This window comes from Hordeum vulgare, chromosome 4H (genome assembly GCF_904849725.1).
Source record: "Hordeum vulgare subsp. vulgare chromosome 4H, MorexV3_pseudomolecules_assembly, whole genome shotgun sequence".
In the NCBI taxonomy this organism is placed as follows: Eukaryota; Viridiplantae; Streptophyta; class Magnoliopsida; order Poales; family Poaceae; genus Hordeum; species Hordeum vulgare.
Window position 1 is genome coordinate 444,167,601 of NC_058521.1, and position 21,895 is coordinate 444,189,495.

Consider the following 21,895-nt stretch of genomic DNA (forward strand, 5'->3'; position numbering starts at 1 on the left):
AGTTTGTGGTTTATTTAAACTTGCAGGTTTGCCCGAGGATGAGGTAAAGAAGAAAGTCTTTCCTTTATCTTTGAAGGATAAGGTGTTGACATGGTATAGGCTATGTGATGATACTGGATCATGGGGCTACAATCGGTTGAAATTGGAATTATAATAAATGTTCTATTCTATGCATTTAGTACATCGTGATCGGAACTTTATTTATAACTTTTGGCCTCGTGACAGGGAAAGCATAGCTCAAGCTTGGGGGAGGCTTAAATCAATGCTATATTCATGCCCCAATCATGAGCTCTCGAGAGAAATCATCACTCAAAAATTTTATGCTCGGGTTTCTCATGAAGATCGTACCATGCTTGACACTTCTTGTACCGGTTCTTTTATGAAGAAGGATATTGATCACAAGTGGAATTTATTGGAGAGAATCAAACGAACTCTAAAGATTGGGAGCTGGAGGAAGGTAAGGAGTCAGGTAAGAATTTCCAGTTTGATTGCGTTAAATCTTTTGTTGAGACAAACACTTCTAGAGATTTTAGCACTTAGTATGGACTTGACTCTGAGATAGTAGCTTCTCTATGTGAATCTTTTGCTGCACATGTTGATCTTCACAAAGAGAAGTGGTTTAAATATCATCCTCCTGTAGAAAGCAACATAGCCAAAACCAATCTAGTTGAGGAGAAAACCATTGCTTTTAGTGATCCTGTTGTTCCTTGTGCTTACACTGAGAAACCACCATACCCTGCTAGGATAAAGGATTATTCTAAAGCTCCAACTGTGATACGTAGGGGTTACATTAGACCACTTGCACCCCCTGAGGAAATTAGAGTTGAACCTAGTGTTGCTATTATCAAATATCTCTTAGCCGAAGACATAGATGGGCATGTTATCAAATTCCATGAGGACTCCGCTAGAATTGCTAAACCTCACGCGAAAGACAAATATAGACCTGTAGTTGGCCTGCCCGTTGTTTCTGTCAAGATAGGAGATCACTGTTACCATGGTTTATGTGATATGGGAGCTAGTGTTAGTGCAATACCCCGTTCTCTATATGATGAAATCAAAGATGAGATTGCACTTGCTGAGTTAGAACCCATTGATGTCACTATTACGCTAGCTAATAGAGACACTATTTGCCCTGTGAGAATTGTGAGAGACGTAGAAGTCCTGTGTGGTAAGACGAAGTATCCTACTGATTTCCTCGTCCTTGGTACTGCACAACATAGCTTTTTTCCCATCATATTTGGTAGACCCTTTCTCAACACTGTCAATGCTCACATTGATTGCATTAAGCAGACTGTCACAGTTAGTTTCGAGGGTGTGTTTCATGAATTTAACTTCTCTAAGTTTGGAAGACAACCCCATGAAAGAGAGTCGTCTGGTAGGGATGAAATCATTGCTCTTGCCTCTATTGCCGTACCTCCTATGGATCCTTTAGAGCAATATCTCCTTGAGCATGAAAATGATATGCATATGGAGGAGAGAGATGAGATAGATAAAATTGTCTTAGAACAATATCCTATTCTCAAGAATAATCTTCCTCTTGAACTGCTTGGGGATCCTCCCCCACCAAAGGGTGATCCTGTGTTTGAGCTTAAATAGTTGCCTGATACTCTTAAGTATGCCTATCTTGATGAGAAGGAGATATATCCTGTCATTATTAGTGCTCTCCTCTCAGAGCGCGAAGAGAAGAAGTTACTAAAAACTCTGAGGAAGCACCGCACTGCTATTGGATATACTCTTGATGATCTTAAGGGTATTAGTCCTACTCTATGTCAACACAAGATTAAAACCGATCCTGACTTTAAACCAGTTGCTGATCATCAAAGGAGATTAAATCCTAAGATGAAAGAGGTCATTAGAAAAGAAATATTAAAGCTTCTGGAAGTAGGAATCATTTATCCTGTTGCTCATAGTGATTGGGTAAGTCCAGTACATTGCGTACCTAAGAAGGGAGGTATCACCATCGTTCCTAATGATAAGGATGAACTAATCCCACAAAGGATTATTACCAGCTATAGAATGGTGATAGACTTCCGGAAACTGAACAAGGCAACCAAGAAAGATCATTATCCTTTGCCGTTCATCGACCAAATGCTAGAAAGGCTATCGAAACACACACACTTATGCTTTCTAGACGGTTATTCAGGTTTCTCGCAAATACCTGTTGCACAATCTGATCAAGAGAAAACCACTTTCACGTGCCCTTTCGGTACCTTTGCCTATAGACGTATGCCTTTTGGCTTATGTAATGCACCTGCCACCTTTCAAAGATGTATGATGGCTATATTCTTTGACTTTTGTGAAAAGATTGTCGAGGTCTTCATGGATGACTTGTCCGTTTACGGGTCTTCCTTTGATGATTGCCTCAGCAACCTTGATCGAGTCTTATAGAGATGCGAAGAAACCAACCTCGTCTTGAATTGGGAGAAGTGCCACTTTATGGTTAATGAAGGTATCGTCTTAGGACACAAAATCTCTGAAAGAGGCATTGAAGTTGATAAGGCTAAGGTTGATGCAATTGAGAAAATGCCTTGCCCCACAGATATCAGAGGTATACGAAGTTTTCTAGGTCATGTTGGTTTCTATAGAAGGTTCATTAAAGACTTCTCTAAGATTTCTAGGCCTCTTACCAACCTCTTGCAGAAGGATGTTCCTTTTGTTTTCGATGAGGATTGTGAGGAAGCCTTCGAAATACTTAAGAAGGCTTTGATAACTGCACCCATTGTTCAACCACCTGACTGGAACTTGCCCTTTGAAATCATGTGCGACGCTAGTGATTATGCTATTAGTGCTGTTCTAGTACAAAGAGTTGACAAGACGCTGAATGTCATTCACTACGCTAGTAAAACTCTAGACAGTGCCCAAAGAAACTATGCCACTACGGAGAAGGAATTTTTAGCAGTCGTGTTTGCATGTGAAAAGTTCAGATCTTACATAGTTGACTCCAAAGTCACTATTCACTCTGATCATGTTGCTATTAAGTACCTTATGGAGAAGAAGGATGCTAAGCCTAGGCTGATCAGATGGGTTCTCCTGCTACAGGAATTTGATTTGCACGTCGTTGACTGAAAGGGTGCTGACAACCCTGTAGCAGATAACTTGTCTAGGCTAGAGAATGTCCTTGATGACCCACTACCTATTGATGATAGCTTTCCTGATGAGCAATTAAATGTCATCCGCACTTCACATAGTGCACCGTGGTATGCCGATTATGCAAACTATATCGTAGCCAAATACATACCACCCAGTTTCACCTATCAACAAAAGAAGAAATTCTTCTTTGATTTGAGACACTACTTTTGGGATGATCCTCACCTTTATAAGGAAGGAGTAGATGGTGTTATTAGACGTTGTGTGCCTGAACATGAACAGGGACAAATCTTGCAGAAGTGTCATTCCGAAGCCTACGGAGGACACCACGCTGGAGATAGAACTGCCCATAAGGTATTGCAATCAGGTTTCTATTGGCCCACTCTCTTCAAGGATGCTCGTAAGTTTGTCTTGTCTTGTGACGAATGCCAAAGAATATGGAACATCAGTAAGCGTCAGGAAATGCCTATGAACTATTCACTTGTCATTGAACCATTTGATGTCTGGGGCTTTGATTATATGGGACCCTTCCCAAGTTCCAATGGGTATACTCACATCTTAGTTGCTGTTGATTACGTCACTAAGTGGGTAGAAGCTATCCCCACTAAAAATGCTGATCACCACATCTCTATTAAGATGCTTAAAGAAGTCATATTCCCAAGATTTGGAGTCCCTGGATACTTGATGACTGATGGCGGTTCACACTTCATTCATGGTGTTTTCCGCAAGATGCTAGCTAAGTATGATGTCAACCATAGAGTTGCATCTCCTTGTCATCCTCGGTCTAGTGGTCAAGTGGAGTTGAGTAATAGGGAGATCAAGTTGATCCTACAAAAGACCGTCAATAGATCTCGAAAGAACTGGTCTAGCAAACTTGACGATGCACTATGGGCTTATAGGACTGCTTATAAGAATCCCATGGGCATGTCACCGTATAAAATGGTTTACGGTAAGGCCTTTCATTTACCTCTTGAGCTGGAACACAAAGCTTATTGGGAAATCAAAGAGCTCAACTTTGATTTCAAACTTGCCAGTGAGAAGCAGTTGTTTGATATCAACTCGTTAGATGAATGGAGAGCCCGGGCATACGAGAATGCCAAGTTGTTCAAGGAAAAGGTTAAGAGATGGCACGACAAACGAATACAGAAATGAGAGTTCAATGTAGGTGATTATGTCTTGCTATACAATTCTCGTTTGAGATTCTTTGCAGGCAAGCTTCTCTCTAAATGGGAAGGTCCCTATGTTATCGAGGAAGTATATCATTCCGGTGCCATCAAAATTAATAACATGGAAGGAAATTTTCCTAGAGTGGTAAATGGGCAAAGGATCAAGCATTACATCTCTGGTACTCCCATAAATGTTGAGACCAATATCATCAATGTCATAACTCCAGAGGAGTACATAAGGGATGTTTATCAGCCTATTTCGGACCTTGAAAACGAAGATGTATATGTTTCGGTAAGAAATTGAACTCCGATACATTTCCATTAGGAAATTTCTTCCGTTTTGGAATTTTTGGAAAATTAGAAAAACAAAAAGCAGTCCGGAGAGCGAACAAGGCGGCCACAAGCCCTGGTGGCGGAGGGCAAGCTTGTGGGCACCTCATGTGCCTCCCGGACTCCGTTTTCTTGCGGAGGAGTCCTTCTGGCCTAGAATAAAATCAATATATAGTTGCCCGAAGGTTTTGATCTCCGTATCGTGCAGTTTTCCTCTGTTTTCTTTTCGAGCTTGTTTCTGCCGCAGATCTAGGTCAAGATGTCTTCTCAGGATTCAGAGGGGGAGAGCTATGTGGCTAACCACCTTTCTAACCCCAAGGTCTATGGGGATTTGGAACCATATGGCTGGACCACTGATGAGGAAGAGGACTATGAGCCCAAAGGGAAGGAGCAAACGAGTTCCGATGAAGAGGAGGCTCCTCTACCTCAACCTGCAAACACCCATGTGGAGTTCAAGAAGTCAAGCCTCCCTAATCACAGGAAGAAGCCTAAGACCTTGTTTATCCCTTCTCGTTGCTTGAAGGAGAGTAAGCAGGAACTTTGCCATAGAATGTTGAAACTTGAGGAAGAAAATGACGATCTAAGGGAGCAGAACTTTTTGCTCAAGTGGAAATTAGACAAGCTCAAGACTACTCCAACAACACCACCATCACCACCGAAGGAAGACAACTAAGCATTGGTATGGGCAATCCCCTTGGCTTCTGCCAAGCTTGGGGGAGTTTCCCTGGTATCGTATCACCTTTATATCTTTTTGCTTTTACCTTTGTTTTAGTTCTTTCCTTTTTAGTTTTTATTTCTTCTTTTAGAGGAATAAGTCTTTAGTTTTTAGTTTGAGTCTTTTGCTTTTGTCTCTCCCCCGATGTATTCGAGCTTACGAGCTATATAATAAAGAGTATCTCAGTTAAGGGCTTTGCTTTGTGCCATGATCAAAAGTATGAAAAGAACGATAGCATGAAAGATCATGAGACGATCTTATGGAAAGTGATAACTTCACTTATGACACGTATGATGATTGAAACTTGTTGAGAATAAATCAGCATAGACCTCAGTCATTGTTGCAATTAATAAGAAGTAATAAGGAAAGAGAGTTTCACATATAAATATATCATCTTAGACACCTTTTACAATTGTGAGCACTCACCAAACTATTACATGCCTAGGAGTAGATGTTGGACAAGGAAGACAACATAATGAATTGTGTTTGCTTGGTTCCAAACAATGTTATATGATTAGAGATCCCTTAGCATGTGACGATTGCTTCCACCCTCATATTAGCCAAAACTCCCGCACCAAGTAGAGATACTACTTGTGCACCCATAAACCTCCAACCCAGTTTTGCCATGAGAGTCCACCATACCTACCTATGGATTGAATAAGATCCTTCAAGTAAGTTGTCATCGGTGCAAGCAATAAAAATTGCTCTCTAATATGTATGATCTATTAGTGTGTGGAAAATAAGCTTTGTACGAACCTGTGATGAGGAAGACATAAAAGCGACAGACTGCATAATAAAGTTCTTTATCACATGAGGCAATATAAAGTGACGTTCCTCCGCACTAAGATGACACACATTCAAACCTCAAAAGCGCATGACAACCTCTGCTTCCCTCTACGAAGGGACTATCTTGTACCTTTACTTTTTACCCTTGTAAGAGTCATGGTGATCTTCACCAATTCCATTTTTGCCTTTGTCTTGGCTACCGTCACATGTTTGGGAAAGATCAATATTCATATATCAACTTGGAGTTGAGTACTTATGCTTTATTGTTGTTGACTTTACCCTTGAGGTAAATGGTTGGGAGGCAAAACTATAAGCCCCTATCTTCCTCTGTGTCTAGCTGAAACTTTGACACCATGAGTACCACGTAAGTTGTAACAATTGTGGAAAAGAAAAGAGATGATTGAGTATGTGGTTTTGCCTTACAAGCTCTTATTTGACTCTTTCTGATGTTGTGATAAATTGCAAGTGCTTCAATGACTATGGTTTATTGTTGGTTACTTCTCGGTAAGGTTTTTGCTTCATGCTTGGCTTTGTGAAGGAATTGTTACTTTCCCATAAGAATCTTTATGATGTATTGTTGTTCTATGTGTGATCATGATGCCCTTATGTCGTATAATGTTTTACCGACACCTTCATCCCCAAACATGTGGACATGTTTATGGAACTTGGTTTTCGCTTGAGGACAAGTGAGGTATAAGCTTGGGGGAGTTGATACGTCTATTTTGCATCATGCTTTCATGTTGATATTTATTTCTTTTTGGGCTGTTATATTACTTGTGGTACCATATTTATGCCTTTTCTCTCTTATTTTGCAAGGTTTATTTGAAGAGGGAGAATTCAGGCAGCTGGAATTCTGGACTGGAAAAGGAGCAAATCCTAGTCCACTATTCTGCACATCTCCAAATGCCCTGAAAAGTTACATGGATTTTTTTGGGATTATATAAAAAATACTGGGCGAAAGAACTACCGGAGGGGGGATGCCAGGGCGCCACAATCCCTGACACCGCGACCCTCCTGGTGGCGGAGTGGGGGCTTGTGGGCTCCCTGACGGCCCACTAGCCCCCCTCTTTTGCTATATGAAGCGCCTGGTCCAGAAAAAAAATCAAGAGGGAGGTTTTTCGTGGTTTCGCCGCCGCCACGAGGCGGAACTTGAGTAGATCCAATCTAGAGCTCCGGCAGGACGATCCTGCCAGGGAAATTTCCCTCCCGGAGGGGGAAATCGTCGCCATCGTCATCACCAACACTCCTCTTGTTGGAGGGGAGGCATCTTCATCAACATCTTCATCAGCACCATCTCCTCTCCAATCCCTAGTTCATCTCTTGTAATCAATCTCCATCTCACGACTACGATTGGTACTTGTAAGGTTGCTAGTAGTGTTGATTACTCTTTGTAGTTGATGCTAGTTGGATTACTTGGTGGAAGAATTTATGTTCAGATCCTTGATGCTATTCATTACACCTCTAATCATGATTATGATTATGTTTTGTGAGTAGTTACTTTTGTTCCTGAGGACATGGGATAAGTCATGTTGATAATAGTCATGTGAATTTGATATTCGTTCGGTATTTTGATATGTTGTATGTTGTTTTTCCTCTAGTGGTGTTATGTGAACATCGACTACATAACACTTCACCATATTTGGGCCTAGATGAAGGCATTGGGAAGTAGTAAGTAGATCACGGGTTGCTAGAGTGACAGGAGCTTAAACCCCAGTCTATGCGTTGCTTCGTGAGGGGCTAATTTGGATCCACTAGTTTAATGCTATGGTTAGACTTTGTCTTAATTCTTCTTTTGTAGTTGCGGATGCTTGCGAGAGAGGTTAATCATAAGTGGGATGCTTTTCCAAGTAAAGGAAGTACCCAAGCGCCAGTCCACCCACATATCAAACTATCAAAGTAACGAACGCTAATCATATGAACATGATGAAACTAGCATGACAGAAATTCCCGTGTGTCCTCGGGAGCGTTTTTCCTCCTATAAGACTTTGTTCAGGCTTGTCCCTTGCTACAAAAGGGATTGGCCCACTTGCTGCACCATTGCTACTACTTGTTACTTGTTACTCTTTGCTTGCTATGTTTCACCCCGCTACACAATCACTTGTTACCGCTACTTTCAGTGCTTGCAGTTATTACCTTGCTGAATTCTGTTTATCACAGCCTTCTGCTCCACGTTGGGTTCGACACTCTTACTTATAGAAAGGACTACGGTTGATCTCCTATACTTGTGAGTCATCAAGACCCTGCGGGTTCGAGAACTATGTAGACATGACCCGAGGTACTCCTCGGTCAATATCCAATAGCGGGACCTCGATGCCCATATTGGATCCTACATATTCTCCGAAGATCTTATCGGTTGAACCTCAGTGTCAAGGATTCATATAATCCCGTATGTCATTTCCTTTGTCCTTCGGTATGTTACTTGCCCGAGATTCGATCGCCGGTATCCGCATACTTATTTCAATCTCGTTACCAGCAAGTCTCTTTACTCGTTCCTTAATACAAGATCCCATGACTTACACTTAGTCACATTGCTTGCAAGGCTTGTGTGTGATGTTGTATTACCGAGTGGGCCCCGAGATACCTCTCTTTCACACGGAGTGACAAATCCCAATCTTGATCCATACTAACTCAACGGATACCTTCAAAGATACCTGTAGAACACCTTTATAGTCACCCAGTTACGTTGTGACATTTGATGCACACAAGGTATTCCTTCGGTGCTAGTGAGTTATATGATCTCATGGTCATAGGAACAAATACTTGACACGCAGAAAACTATAGCAATAAAACGACACGATCAATATGCTACATTCATAGTTTGGGTCTTGTCCATCACATGATTCTCCTAATGATGTGATCCCGTTATCAAGTGACAACACTTGTATATGGTTAGGAAACCTTGACCACCTTTGATCGACGAGCTAGTCAACTAGAGGCTTACTAGGGACAGTGTGTTGTCTATGTATCCACACATGTATTTGAGTTTCCAATCAATACAATTCTAGCATGGATAATAAACGATTATTATGAAAAAGAAATATAATAATAACTAATTTATTATTGCCTCTAGGGCATATTTCCAACAGTCTCCCACTTGCACTAGAGTCAATAATCTAGTTCACATCACCATGTGATTTCAACGAATCCAACACCCATATAGTTCTGGGGTCTGATCACGTCTTGCTCGTGAGAGAGGTTTTACTCAACGGTTTTGAAACTTTCATATCCCTGTGTTCTTTACAAATCTGTATGTCATCTTATAGATGCTGCTACTACGTGCTATTCGGAAATACTCCAAATATCTACTCTACTATACGAATCCGTGTCACTACTCATAGTTATTCGGATTAGTGTCAAAGATTGCATCGACGTAACCCTTTACGATGAACTCTTTAACCACCTCCATAATCGAGAAAAATTCCTTAGTCCATTAGTTACTAAGGATAACTTTGACCGTTGTTCAGTGATTCAATCCTGGATCACTCTCTGTACGTCTTAACAGACTTGTGGCAAGGCACATATCACGTGCGGTACACAACATGGCATACTATAGAGTCTACGGCTAAGGCATGGGGGACGACCTTCGTCCTTTCTCTTTCTTCTGCCATGGTTGGGATTTTGAGTCTTACTCATATTCACACCTTACAATACAGCCAAGAACTCCTTCTTTGCTGATCTATTTTGAACTCCTTCAAAAACATGTCAAGGTATGCATTTCATTTGAAAGTTCTGTTTCAGCATTTTGATCTATCTCCATAGATTTTGATGCTTAATGTTTTAAGTAGCTCTATCCAGGTCTTCCTTTGAAAAACCCCTTTCAAACAACCTTTATGCTTTACAGAAATTCTACATTACTTCTGATCAACAATATGTCAACCACATATACTTTATCAGAAAAACTATAGTGCTCCCACTCACTTCTTTGGAAATACAAGTTTCTCATAAACCTTGTACAAACCCAAAAGCTTTGATCATCTCATGAAAGCATATATTCCAACTCCGAGATGCTTGTACTAGTCCATAAAAGGATCGCTGGAGCTTGCATACTTCTTAGTATCCTTAGGATCGACAAAACCTTCTGATTGTATCACATACAATCTTTCCTCAAGGAAACCGTCGAGGAAACAATGTTTTGTGTTCCTATGTGCAATAGTTCACAAATAATGCAGCAACTAATAACATAATTCCAACAGACTTTTAGCATCGCTACGAGTGAGAAAGTCACATCATAGTCAACTCTTTGATCTTGTCGAAAACATCTTTGCGACAAGTCGAGCTTTTCTTAATAGTGACTTATCACCATCATCGTTTGTCTTCCTTTTAAAGATCCATCTTTACTTAATAGTCTTACTACCATCAAGTAGTTCTTCCAAAGTCTAGACTTTGTTTTATACATGGATCCTCTCTCAGATTTCATGGCCTCCAGCCATTTGTCAGAATCTGGGCCCACCATTGCTTCTCCATAACTCGTAGGTTCATTGTTGCCAACAACATGACCTCCAAGACAGGGTTACCGTACCACTCTTTAGTAGTACGCGACCTTTGTCGACCTACGAGGTTCGTAGTAACTTGATCTGAAGCTCTAATGATATATATCATCATCTTCCACTTCAATTGGTGTAGGCGCCACAGAAACAACTTCATGCGCCCTGCTACACACTGGTTGAAGTGACGGTTCAATAACCTCATCAAGTTCCACCACTCTCCCACTCAATTCTTTCGAGAGAAACCTTTCCTCGAGAAAGGATCCGTTTCTAGAAACAAACACCTTGCTTCCGGATCTGAGATAGGTGATGTATCCAACTGTTTTTGGATATCCTATGAAGATGCATTTATCCGCTTTGGGTTTGAGCTTATCAGACTGAAACCTTTTCACATAAGCATCGCAGCCCCAAAACTTTCAAGAAACGACAGCTTAGGTTTCTCTAAGCCATAGTCTATACTGTGTCATCTCAACGGAAATATGCGGTGCCCTATTTAAATTGAATGCGGTTGTCTCCAATGCATAACCCATAAACGATAGTGGTAATTCGATAAGAGACACCATAGTATGCATCATATCAAAATAGGGCGTAGCTACGACGTTCGGACAAACCATCACACTATGGTGTTCAAGGTGGCATGAATCGCAAAACAATTTCCGCATTGTCTTTGACTGTGTACCAAAACTCGCAACTCAGATATTCATCTCTATGATCATATCATAGACAGTTTATCCTCTTGTCACGACTATCTTCACTCTGAAATAGCATTGAACTTTTCAATATTTCAAACTTGTGATTCATCAAGTAAATACTCCTGTATCTACTCAAATCGTCAGTCAAGTAAGAACATAACGATATCCACTGCGTGCCTTAGCACTCATTGGACTACACACATAAAAAATGTATTACTACTAACAAGTTACTCTCTTGTTTCATGTGGCATGATCTGCATGTCTCAAGTGATTCAAAATAAAGTGAGTCCAAATGATCCATCTCTATGGAGTTTCTTCATGCATTTACACCAACAGGTATGGTTTGCATGTCTCAAACGTTTCAAAAATGAGTGAGTACAAAGATCCATTGGCATGGAGCTTCTTCATGCATTTTGTACCAACATGACTCAAGTGGCAGTGCCACAACTAAGTGGTACTATCGTTATTACTTTGTATCTTTTGGAACCAATATTATGAACATGTGTAACACTACGATCGAGATTCAATAAACCATTGATGGTAATTATTCAAGAAGTAGAATAACTATTATTCTCTTTAAATGAGTAATTGTATTGCACTAAACATGATCCAATCATGTTCATGCTCAACGCAAACACCAAATAACAATTATTTAGGTTTTACTACCAATCCCGATGATAGAGGGAGCATGCGATGTTTGATCACATCAACCTTGGAAACACTTCCAACACATATCGTCACCTCGCCTTTAGCCAGTCTCTGTTTATACCGTAGCTTTCATTTCGAGTTACTAATCACTTAGCAACCGAACCGGTATCAAATACCCTCGTGCTACTAGGAGTACCAGTAAAGCACACATCAATATCATGTATATCAAATATACTTTTGTCGGCATTGCCAGCCTTCTTATCTACCAAGTATCTAGGGTAGCTCCGCCTCAGTGACCGCTTCCCTCATAACAGAAGCACTTAGTGTCGGGTTTGGGTTCAATTTTGGTTTCTTCATTAGAGCAGCAACTGGTTTGCCGTTTCATGAAGTATCCCTTCTAGCCCTTGCCCTTCTTGAAACTAGTGGTTTTACTAACCATCAACAATTGATGCTCCTTCTTGATTTCTACTTTCGCAGTGTCAAACATTGCGAATCACTTAAGGATCATCATATCTATCCTTGATTTGTTTATAGTTCATCACGAAGCTCTAGCAACTTAGTGGCAGTGACTTTTGGAGAACCATCACTATCTCATCTGGAAGATTAACTCCCACTTGATTCAAGCGATTGTTGTACTCAGACAATCTGAGAACATGCTCAATGATTTGAGCTTTTCTCCTTTACTTTGTAGGCAAAGAATCTTGTCGGAGGTCTTATATCTCTCAACAAGGGCACGAGCATGAAATCTCAATTTCATCTCTTATGTTCCGCGACGTTTTCAAAACGTCTTTGGCGCCTTGCTTCTAAGCCATTAAGTATTGCACACTGAACTATCATGTAGTCCCCAAAGACGTGTATGTCACATGTTCGCAACATCCACAAACGACGTCTGAGGTGCAGCAGACCAAGTGGTGCATTAAGGACATAAGCCTTCTGCGCAGCAATGAGGACAATCCTTAGTTTTATGAACTTAGTCCGCAAAGTTGCTACTATCAACTTTCAACTAAATTTTCTCTAGGAACATATAAAAATAGTAGAGATATAGCGCAAGCTACATCGTAATTCGCAAAGACCATTAGACTATGTTCATGATGATTAGTTCAATTAATCATATTACTTAAGAACTCCCACTCAAAAAGTACATCTCTCTAGTCATCTGAGTGGTACATGATCCAAATCCACTATCTCAAGTCCGATCATCACGTGAGTCGAGAATAGCTTCTGTTGTAAGCATCTCTATGCTAATCATATCAACTATATGATTCATGCTCGACCTTTCGGTCTCTTGTGTTTCGAGGCCATGTCTGCACATGCTAGGCTCGTCAAGTTTAACCCGAGTGTTCCGCGTGTGCAACTATTTTGCACCCGTTGTATGTGAACGTTGAGTCCATCACACCCGATCATCACGTGGTGTCTCGAAACGATGAACTGTAGCAACGGTGCACAGTCGGGGAGAACACAATTTCGTCTTGAAATTTTAGTGAGAGATCACCTCACAATGCTACCATCGTTCTAAGAAAAATAAGGTGCATAAAAGGATTAACATCACATGCAATTCATAAGTGACATGATATGGCCATCATCATGTGCTTCTTGATCTCCATCACCAAAGCACCGGCACGATCTTCTTGTCACCGACACCACACCATGATCTCCATCATCATGATCTCCATCAACGTGTCACCATCGGGGTTGTCGTGCTACTTATGCTATTACTACTAAAGCTACTTCCTAGCAATATAGTAAACGCATCTCCAAACACAAACATTAGTTTAAACACAACCCTATGGCTCCTGATGGTTGCCGTACCATCGACGTGCAAGTCGATATTAACTATTACAACATGATCATCTCATACATCCAATATATCACATCACGTCATTGGCCATATCATATCACAAGCATACCCTGCAAAAACAAGTTAGACGTCCTCTAATTTGTTGTTGCATGTTTTACGTGGCTGCTATGGATATCTAGTAGATCACATTTTACTTACGCAAAAACCACAAAGGAGATGTGCAAATTGCTATTTAACCTCTCCAAGGACCGCCTCGGTCAAAACCAATTCAACTAAAGTTGAAGAAACCGACACCCGCCAGTCATCTTTATGCAACGAGGTTGCATGTCAATCGATGAAACCGGTCTTTCGTAAGCGTACGAATAATGTCGGTCCGGGCCGCTTCAATCCAACAATACCGCCGAATCGAGAAAAGACTAAGGAGGGCAGCAAATCGAACATCACAGTCCACAAAACCCTTTGTGTTCTACTCGAGATAACATCTACGCATGAACCTAGCTCATGATACCACTATTGGGGAACGTCGCATGGGAAACAAAAAAATTCCTACGCGCACGAAGACCTATCATGCTGATGTCCATCTACGAGAGGAGATTTGGATCTACGTACCCTTGTAGATCGCACAGCAAGAAGCGTTAAGAAACGCGGTTGATGTAGTGGAACGTCTTCACGTCCCTCGAACCACCCCACGAACTGTCCCACGAACCGTCCCGCGATCCGTCCCACGATCCGTCCCATGAACCGTCTCGCGATCCGTTGCACAAACCATCTTGCGATCCATCTCATGATCCATTCCAATCTAGTACCGAACGGACGGCACCTCCGCGTTCAGCACACGTACAGCTCGATGATGATCTCCACCTTCTTGATCCAGCAAGAGGGGGCAGAGAGGTAGAATAGTTCTCCAGCAGCGTGACGGTGCATCGGTGGTGGTGATGATATACTCCAGCAGGGCTTCGCCTAAGCTCCGCAGAAATATGTTGTAGAGGAAAAACTGCGTGGTATAGGGTCGAACAGCACGTGGCAAAGTTGTGTCTCAAAAACCCTCAATACCTCTAGTATATATAGGAGGGAGGGAGGGGAGGAGGCAGCCTCAAACCCTCAAGGTTTGGCCGAAATTGGAGGTGGAGGAGTCCTACTCCAATCCTACTTGGAGTAGGATTCCACCTTCCCACTTGGAAATTCTTTCCACCTTGTGTTTTTTGCTTCTCAAACCTTATGGGCCTTGGTGGGAACTTATTCCAGCCCACTAGGGGCTGCTTTATCTCTTCCCGTAGCCCATGAGACCCCTTGGGGCGTGACACCCCTCCCGATGGTCCCCGGCACCCCTCCCGACACTCCCGGTACACTACCGATGTGACTGAAACTTTTCCGGTGACCAAAACAGGACTTCCTATATATCAATCATTACCTCCGGACCATTCCGGAGGTCCTCGTGACGTCCTGGATCTCATCTGGGACTCCGAACAACTTTTGGTTACCAACACCTATAACTCAACTATACCGAAACATCACCAAACCTTAAGTGTGCAGACCCTGCGGGTTCGAGAACTATGTAGACATGACCCGAGGTACTCCTCGGTCAATATCCAATAGCAGGACCTGGATGCCCATATTGGATCCTACATATTCTCCGAACATCTTATCGGTTGAACCTCAGTGTCAAGGATTCATATAATCCCATATGTCATTCCCTTTGTCCTTCGGTATGTTACTTGCCCGAGATTCGATCTCCGGTATCCGCATACCTATTTCAATCTCGTTACCAGCAAGTCTCTTTACTCGTTCCTTAATACAAGATCCCGTGACTTACACTTAGTCACATCGCTTGCAAGGCTTGTGTGTGATGTTGTATTACCGAGTGGGCCCTGAGATACCTCTCTGTCACACGGAGTGACAAATCCCAGTCTTGATCCATACTAACTCAATGGACACCTTTGGAGATACCTGTAGAACACCTTTATAGTCACCCAGTTACGTTGTGACGTTTGATGCGCACAATGTATTCCTTCGGTGCCAGTGATTTATATGATCTCATGGTCATAGGAACAAACAATTGACACGCAGAAAACTATAGCAATAAAACGACACGATCAATATGCTACGTTCATAGTTTGGGTCTTGTCCATCACATGATTCTCCTAATGAGGTGATCCCCTTATCAAGTGACAACACTTGTCTATGGTTAGGAAACCTTGACCATCTTTGATCGACGAGCTAGTCAACTAGAGACTTACTAGGGACAGTGTGTTGTCTATGTATCCACACATGTATTTGAGTTTCCAATCAATACAATTCTAGCATGGATAATAAATGATTATTATGAACAAGGAAATATAATAATAACTAATTTATTATTGCCTGTAGGGCATATTTCCAACAAGCATACGGAGACATTTTGAGGATATCTGTCAAACGGATTTGCAGAAAGACAGGTCTGATCATTTCAACAAATCGCTCAAAATCCTCATCATCCTTTTTCTTGGATGATTTGGGAGGAAAGGGCATGGGTTTCTGAACCCATGGCTCCCTTTCTTTACCATGCTTCCTAGCAGTGAAGTAATTCTCATCGTATCTCTTAGTCTTAGGCTGTGGGTTATCAAGATCAACATGTTCAATCTCCACATCCTTTTCATTGCTAGGTTGAGCATCAACATGAACATCACTATTGATATTATCATTAGGCTCATGTTCATCACCAGATTGTGTTTCAGCATCAGAGACATAGGCATCGTTTGGACTCTCAGGGGTCGCAGCAACAGGGTTGCTAGCGTGCAGGTTCCTATCATATTTCTTCTTCTTTCTAGGATGACTAGGTGCATCAGTGCTAACTCCTTGAGACTCATGTTCTACTCTCTTTGGATGACCCTCAGGATACAAAGGTTCCTGGGTCATTCTACCACCTCTAGTGATGACTCTAACGGAATTGTCATTCAACTCGTTGAGCAAGTCATTTTGAGCTTTAAGTACTTGTTCTACTTGAGTAGTAACCATAGAGGCATGTTTACTCAGAAGCTTATGATCATTGACATTTCTGTCCACACAAGCACTTCAATGACTAAGCATACGAGCATTCTTTTCCAATTGTCTGCTAACATAATCATTGAAACTCTGTTGTTTGGCAACGAAGTTATCAAATTCATCCAGGCAGAGGCTAGCAGGTTTATCAAAAGGAATATCACTCTCATCAAACCTACGCAGAGAATTTACTTCTACTACCTATATCGGGTTATCGAGACCATGGATCTCTTCGATAGGTGGTAGATTTTTGACATCTTCAGATTTAATGCCTTTCTCTCGCATAGATTTCTTTGCTTCTTGCATATCTTCAGGACTGAGGAATAGAATACCTCTTTTCTTCGGAGTTGGCTTAGGAGGTGGTTCGGGAATAGTCCAAGCATTCTCATTGCACAAGATGTTATTCAGTAGAATCTCAGCTTGTTCTACAGTTTGTTCCCTAGAAACACAATCGGCACAACTACCTAGGTGGTCTTTGAAAGCGTCGGTAAGTCCATTATAGAAGATATCAAGTATTTCATTCTTCTCAAGAGGGTGATCAGGCAAAGCATTCAGTAGCTGGATGAGCCTCCCCCAAGCTTGTGGGAGACTCTCTTCTTCAACTTGAGCAAAGTTGTATATTTCCTGCAAGGCAGCTTGCTTCTTATGGGCAGGGAAATATTTTTCAGAGAAGTAGTAGACCATATCCTGGCGGCTATGCACACAACCAGGAGCAAGAGAAGTGAACCAGGTCTTAGCATCATCCTTTAGCGAGAAAGGAAACAGCTTGAGCATATAGTAGTGGCGGATCTTTTCCTCACTAGTGAATAGGGTGGCTATATCGTGCAGTTTGGTAAGATGGGCTACAACCGTTTCAGATTCATAACCGTGAAAAGGATCAGATTTGACCAGAGTGATTAGCTCAGGTTCGACAGATAATTCATAATCCTTATCGGTCACAAAGATAGGCGAAGTGGCAAACTTCGGGTCATATTTCATCGTAGCGTTAAGAGATTTTTTCTTTCCACTTGCGCAGAAGTTTCTCAACATCATAACTATCCTTACACGCAAGAAAATTCTTAGCTATCTCTCCCTCCATAACATAGCGCGTATCAGGCATAACAGGCAATTCAGGCATAGTAGCAGGTTCTACTTCAATAGTATCAGCAGTTTCAGAAGTATCATCACATCTAGCAGCAGCTCTAGCAATATGTGCATCAAGGAATGCACCAAGTGGCAAAGCAGTATCAGGCATAGCAGGCATAGTATCAAGCATAGCGTCATCAGGCATAGTATCAAGCATAGTATCAAGCACAACATCATGAGGCATAGTATCAAGCATAGCATCATAAGCATCATGGGCAGCAAAAGTAGCATCATCAAGCACATGCGACATATCAAGATTTCAAGCAGGAGGTGATGTCGCAAACTTACTCAAAACTGAAGGTAGGATTTTAGTTCTTGGATCTTTCGGATTCCTCATAGTGACTAGCAGACTTCAATCCCAAGTGACTCAGAGAATATAGTTGTGCTTCCCCGGCAATAGTGCCGGAAAGAGCCTTGATGACCCACAAGCGTATGGGATCGCAGCAGTTTCGAGGGTAGAGTATTCGACCCAAATTTGTTGATTCGCCAAGACGGGAAGCAAAAGAATATTCTCAAGTATTAGCAGCTGAATGTGTCAGATTCAACCACACCTGAAATATTAGTGTCTGCAAGCAAAGTATCAATAGCAAAGTAGTATGATAGCAACGGTGCCACAAACGATGTGTTGACGACAGACTATTCCTAACTGTTGTATCGATGGCGCCAGAAAAAGGTACATTGATGAGTAACTATTCTTCCCCGACAACTGTGTCGGAAAATATCTTGCAACAAGTAACAATGAAGTAGCAAGGAATAGCAGTAGCAGCAACGGCAGAGTAATAACAGTAGCAACAGTAGTAGCAAAGTGACAGTAGTAGCAGCAAAGTGGCCCAACCCCTTTTGTAGCAAGGGACAAGCCTAAGCAAAGTAACGTAGCAAGGACTAGTAGTAAAAGACTCGTAGGCAAAGGATCGGTGATGGATGAGTGTGACAGATGTGATTCATCATGTAACAGCTATAACACAGAGAGATAAGTAACTAGCTCACGTTCGTCAATCTAATGTAGGCATGTATTCCATATGTAGTCATACGTGCTTAGGGAAAAGAACTTGCATGACATCTATTGTCCATCCCTCCCGTGGCAGAGGGGTCCTAATGGAAACTACGGGATATTAAGGTTCTCCTTTTAATAAAGAACCGGACCAACGCATTAACACGCGGTGAATACATGAACTCCTCATACTATGGTCATCTCCGGGAGTGGTTCTAGCTATTGTCACTCCGGGGTTGTCGGGTCATGACACATAGTAGGTGACTACAACTTGCAAGATAGGATCTAAAACAAACATATATTGGCGACAACATAATAGGTTCAGATTTGAAATCATGGCACTCGGGCCCTAGTGACAAGCATTAAGCATAGCCAAGTAGTAGCAACATCAATCTAGAACATAGTGGATACTAGGGATCAATCCCCGTCAAAAGTAACTCGATTACATGATAGATCTCATCCAACTCATCACCGTCCAGCAAGCCTACGATGAGATTACTCACGAACGATGAAGAGCATCATGGACTTTTCGATGCAGAAAGGTTGATGATGACGATGGCGACGATTTCCCCTCTCCGGAGCTCGAAACGGACTCCAGATCTGCCCTCTAGATGAAGAACAGGATCTGGCGGCGCCTCCGTATCGCAAAACGCGGTGAAACCTTCTCTCTGATTTTTTTCCGGGCGAGACAGAATAAATAGAGCGGAGTTTGGGGGCGGTGGTGCCACGTGGGCCCCACAAGCCTGCATGGCGCGACGTAGGGGGTGGCCGCGGCCTGTGGGCTTGTGGCCCACTGGCACGCCCCCTCCGGTGGATCTTTGCGTAGGTATTTTTCTTTTATTCCAGAAAAAATATCCGTAAATTTTCAGGACATTCCGAGAACTTTTATTTCTGCACAAAAACAACACCATGACAATTCTGCTGAAAACAGCGTTAGTCCGGGTTAGTTCCATTCAAATCATGCAAATTAGAGTCCAAAACAAGGGCAAAAGAGTTCGGAAAAGTAGATACGACGGAGACGTATCAGGTGTCACTGAGTTCCTCTACTGTGAGTTGACAGGGAAACTCGACGGAACCGAGTTTGTGATTCCGGTGGTACCGAGATGGAAAACCTAGATCAACTCAGGAATTCAGTGGAACCGAGTTTCTGAAGTTGGTTTCACCGAGTTCATTCACAGAGAGGTATTGGAGGTCATCCATTGACAATACGGTACCCCGAGTGCGCCTTCACACAGAGGGATCGAGAAGTGTTTATTCAAGTTTTGTGATGAAGCATGAATAGAACTTGAGATGAGATAGCATAGATAGCTAGAGAAGGGTCCTTGGTAGTCATGTCCATCCAATTGGCAAAACATAAATCAAGAGCCAAATAACAACAATTGGGTGTCCTCAAATGATCAAACACATGTAGACCAACATGCTCGCACAATAAGAATGATAGAGAAAGCATGGTGAACATGCACAAACATCCTAGCAGCTATCAAGCACTTGGGCGATGACAAAGTCATCTATATAGGAGTATATTGACATAGGAGCCAAGCAAGAATACTTGATCATAGGTCATACTCATCGTTAAGCACAAGTGCGGTTACTAATTTTACATAAGCATTAATGTGTTCGTATCTTTAGGAGATGCTTATACTCAAGTATTAGAGTAAAGCTCCCCCTTGATATGACATCCCCGCTAAGAGGGATCAACTAAACTTGGGTTTTGTCGTAGAAGACTTCAAGTTGGTGAACTAGTGGTGGATGCTCAATGTTGCTGAAGATCATCTTGAGTTGGGAGCAATCCTTGTTGTTTTCATACTCTTCTCACTAGTTCTTCCCTCAAGAACTTCCCTAGTTCTTACTCTAAGGGATCCACATCAAATTAATGGTAATCCTTGGAGTTGTGGTAGCACTTGTTGAGGTAGAGCTAGTAGTGTCTTTGGGAACCCACTTGACCTTGGCTTGGGGTTCTTCTTCAAATAGGTCAATGTCATCTTGAAGCTTTCCCTTGCCTTTGTGGTCTTGTGGTAGAAGGCCATATTGTGAGCTTGTTCCTTTGGGAGGAGTGGGATCACACTTCTCCTCTTGGGGAACAAACTTAGGAGTGGGATATGGACCTTGTTCCCAATCCTCTATGTTGATGTTGAAGTAGCTAACACCTTGTTCCTTCCGATGCCCTCCTTGCTTGTGCACAACTACCTCGAATTGTTTACTTTCGGCAAGGCTCTTGAAGACACCTTTCTCTATGATCCCTTTCAATAGATCATTTACTTGCTCAAGTGTAACTTGGCTAAGAGAATCGTTAGTGGAATCAATAGAGCTACTAGCAACAATATTATTGGATTTAGCTTTAGCATAGTTGTTACTAGATGAAGAAACCTTCTTGCCTTTGTTAGTAGTGTTCCTATGTTGAACCTCTGGAACAAAGTTGGACAATAGTAATCATTTGGATAGATAAGAAGAACTCTTCTTTTAAAGATCATAATTGGTCTCTTTTAAGAACTCACGCTCTTCCTCCAAGTTGAGATTCTCGCGTAGCTTCTCATGGGTTCTTGCAAGCTGTCTATGATCTTCTAGAGTAGTCTCATGAGGTAACTTAAGAGTTTTTAATTCTTGAGTTAGTCGTTCAATTTCTTTCTTATCATCATCATTCGATTTCTCTTGACTAGCATGATAATTAGCAAATTCATTTTTAGTGCAACCACTAGTTTTATCAAGAAGCAAGTCATCTTCTACTAACAAGTCATCCTCATCACTAATAAAATCAAGATACTCGGGATGTGATACCTTGGGGCCTTCAGCCGTGAAGAAGTTTCCGACTCCCTCATTTTGTGAATCAAATAAGTCATAGGAGTTGGTGGAAACAAGTGCAATGCCGGCAACACCTTCATCATGACTATAGTCGGAGTTGGAGTGATAGCTTGTCTCAAAGTGGTGATCACACTTGGAGCCAGTCACCCATTCACCAACATGAGCTTGATGTCTTCTTCTTGCAGGGCTCTTGGTGTATTTGTCCTTCTTCTCCGATTCCTTGACTCTCCGTGAGTGTCTTCGTTCATAGTGATCT